The sequence below is a fragment of the Sinocyclocheilus grahami genome, unplaced genomic scaffold (genome assembly GCF_001515645.1).
Source record: "Sinocyclocheilus grahami isolate Dianchi unplaced genomic scaffold, SAMN03320097.WGS_v1.1 scaffold2885.1, whole genome shotgun sequence".
Lineage (NCBI taxonomy): Eukaryota > Metazoa > Chordata > Actinopteri > Cypriniformes > Cyprinidae > Sinocyclocheilus > Sinocyclocheilus grahami.
The window spans coordinates 4,734-8,276 of NW_015508060.1; the positions used below are offsets into that span (position 1 = coordinate 4,734).

At 36.9% G+C, this 3,543-nt stretch overlaps 1 protein-coding gene across 1 annotated transcript in view; it reads left to right on the plus strand.

Annotated features, from left to right (window-relative positions):
• Positions 1-3,543, plus strand: part of LOC107575782 (adenylate cyclase type 6-like) — a gene marked incomplete at its 3' end in the record, with an annotated part of 28,286 nt that overhangs the window by 1,503 nt on the left and 23,240 nt on the right. The gene's annotated exons all lie outside the window — the stretch shown is intronic.

Genomic DNA, 3,543 nt, shown 5'->3' on the forward strand with positions numbered 1-3,543 from the left:
TACCAGAAAGGTATGTGTGCACTTTTGAAACTTTTAAAATTGAAAGAGGAATATTTCACACAAATATGAATTTGTCATTATTTACTTAACCTCATGATGTTCAACCTGATTAAGGTTTTTTTTTTTTGTTCAGTTAAATACAAAAGTATAATTTTTTTAATGAATCAATACCCAGCCCTGGCTATACAACAATAGTTCCCAGTGACCATGTATGTCAAGCCCCAAAAGAAACACAAAAAAGACCATAAATGCACCATAAAAGTGCTCCAGACATTATTCTGAAGCCATATGAATGAAAAACAGGCCTAAATGTGTTAATTTAATTATTAGTAATAATAAAAAATATATATACAGTATATAATCTTCCTCAAAGCTTACATTTTCCCCATTGTTTATTTATTTATTATTATTATTATTATTTTTTTTTTTTTTACAATTTTGACACTTTGTAAATAATGCTAAAATGACATTGGTTCATTTGTGTCTTGTTACTAATGGTGCTTTTCCACTACATGGTACGGAACGGTATAGTTCACTGTTGGGGGGTTTTCCACTGGGTACAGTACCTGGTACTTTTTTCAGTACCACCTTGGTTAATGTTCCAAGCAAACCGTACCGTTACTAAAACGTGATGTGTAAACTTTGCTGATCACTGATTGGCTGGAGTGAATCGTCACTACCTCTTCACTGAACTTGCGACACGAGACACAACAGACCCATTAGACTTAAATCAGGATCGAACGCAACTGTTTTGAACGAGCGCACCTTTTTTTAACAACCAAAAAATGACTGTTTCGTTGTCTGTTGAAGAAGTACAGACGTTTCCTCTCATTGATAGCCGAGGAGCGGATCCAGAGAGAGCTAGATGGGGCGACTCGGAATGAAAAAGTTTTTCAGGAGTCGCAGCAGTAGAGGCGACGCAACTATAACGACATGTGAATAATCCCACCCACTCTAAAGCGGTACTAAACTGCAGTGGAAATCACCTTTCTGAAACGCGTTGATTTTTACAAAGCTCATCGTTCTAAAAAAAGCGAGGTGTGCCCTGATTGGCCAGCTATCCAGTGCGTTGTGATTGGCCGAATGCTTCAAGTGTGTGACGGAAATGTTACGCCCCGTAGCATACTGTGATGCCATCTCCCAGCAGGACGAGACAAAACTAGTGGTCGACCGATATATCGCCAAGGCCAATTGTGCGAATTGAATGTGGACAGGAGGAGAGTTCAGCTTCACTGGAGACGCGCGATCGACAAACTTTAAACTGCGCTTCATGCATTTGCCCACTGTCATATTCATGTTATTTTCACTGTGTGCTGTATGTAAAATGAGTGTTACCTTGGCTTTATTTGAAAAAAATATGATTAATGCATGCAAACTTCCCAGAATGTGACCTGTTGGTTACAGTGTTTACTTCCTTTTTAATTATATTTTTATTAAATATTTATTTGTGAAAAATACTTTGTCATCTAAAGTATAAGTATGTTTATTTAACACATTTTTTTAAATCAATTTTCAAATGATTTCAAATTTCTTAAATATTAATTAAAAATTAAAATTAAATAAAATTATATCGGCCATCGGCCACCCTTGCTTTCCAAGATATCGGCATCGGCTGTCAAAAAAAACAATATCGGTCGACCACTAGACAAAACCAATAAAACCCATTACAAATGAGGCGTTTGTTGCATCCAGTGGGGACATAATTACTGATTATAATGACTTATACTGTCTTTTTACGCGTTGCGCTGCGTAAACATAAAATCATGTCTGCATTTGTGATCGGAGAAACAACAAACAACAAGCCTACTCTACACTGCTCAAAACTCGCCGTTTGAATCGTCAGTGGCAAATTATTTAAATATAAAAAACTTACTTACAGGCTGTGAGTCAGAAGCGCCAGACTATCCTTGCAAATTTGGAACTGCCCAACTTTATAGAAACCTTTGTGCCACAGACGCATTGTAGGCTACTGGTTCAAGAAACAGTCCTCATCCTCCATAAAATATGCAGCACACATCTAAATATTTGGGTTGAAATGTTCTGGAACAGTGTTGTAAATACAACTTAACCACTGATTTCTAGTTGTGTTCTCTTTTGGAAGGCCAAACAAAGTAGTTTCACTTTCACAACGAAACACACAGCGACTCCACAACATTTGTGTCAACTTTGCGTGAACATTTGGGCGGCGTTATGCAAATCTTCCCACATCGTGATGTAGACATGTGGGGGCGTGTTAAAACGAGCCGTTTTAGGTAGGAGTGGTTGACTCTTAACTTTTATAAATAATATCTATTTGGAAATCGCATCATATGTAGTTGTCGACCGATATATATATTTGGCATTTTTCAAATATCGGCATCGGCCGATTAGTTTTTCTGTTTGGCCGATGTGTTCGACTTTTATTTTGATGGCACTGACAGCGGCAGCACCTGAGCACATAGTGCTCACATTCTCCCTCTTGTTCACTGTCGTCGTTAACAGTTCTGTCTAATACGGACAGAAATCTGTCTAATAATCAGATAGAACGGTTAAACAAACAAGTTTTAGGTAGGCGTGCACATCGTGGCCTCCTGCAGGGTTTGGAGTGAAAGTGGGAATATTTCTGGCCAGCTTATCCAATTCTTTAAGTGACACACCATCACTGGAAGACAGCCTTTGGAAAGGCTCCCACCCCCTTGCTGCTGAGGGTTCTGGGATGCTGGCAGGTGATGTCCTGAGCAGTGGGCTCTCACCCCCCTTTCAAACTGGGAATTCTTGACTAGGAGGTATCAGCCTGCTGGTTAGGGGAAATTCTGTGTTGTGCATTTCCCTTTGCAGTCTATATGCATGTTTAAGCTAGGGCTGTCACGATTATGAAATTTGGCTGATGATTAATTGTCTAAAAATAGTCACGGTTATTGTGATTAATTGTCTGTTTTAGGGCTTTGGCGATTATGCCGATTATCACGATTAATTGTCTGTTTTTATGGCTTTCATTATATAATTGATTAATTTAAGGGTTCAGTAAATAATTATGATGTTATCTTTTAATCTTTTTGAGTTATTATCTTGCAGTGTAAGATTACATAGAGTATTCCAAATTCTAAGAATTGGCCAATACCGATCCAATACTAGCGCTACTTTTTTTCTACACCACTACAGAATATCAATACTGCGTTTGTGGAACTAATGGTCACTCTTTTAAACCCTTTGTTAAACACAATCCACTAAATACTCACTTTCTCATTACAGAGAAAAACTAAATTTAAATAAAAATATATAAGCTATGAAATTAAATTAGCTGACTGTATAATTTAGCAGCAAAAACAATATCTTGAAAAAAAAAATCTTTGGTGCACATTATACAATTTAAACATGTTTATTCTGTTAACTATTTGTATTCTTACAAAATACATTCATGAATATAAGATAGAAATCATGAGAAAAAGAAAGGCTTCTAATAATCTTTCTGTTTGTGATAATTCCTTCCTTCCTTAAACTTAAAGTATTATAATGGGAAGATATCATCTTGGAGAGAGAGTTTTACCGTGCTGACTGTCATAA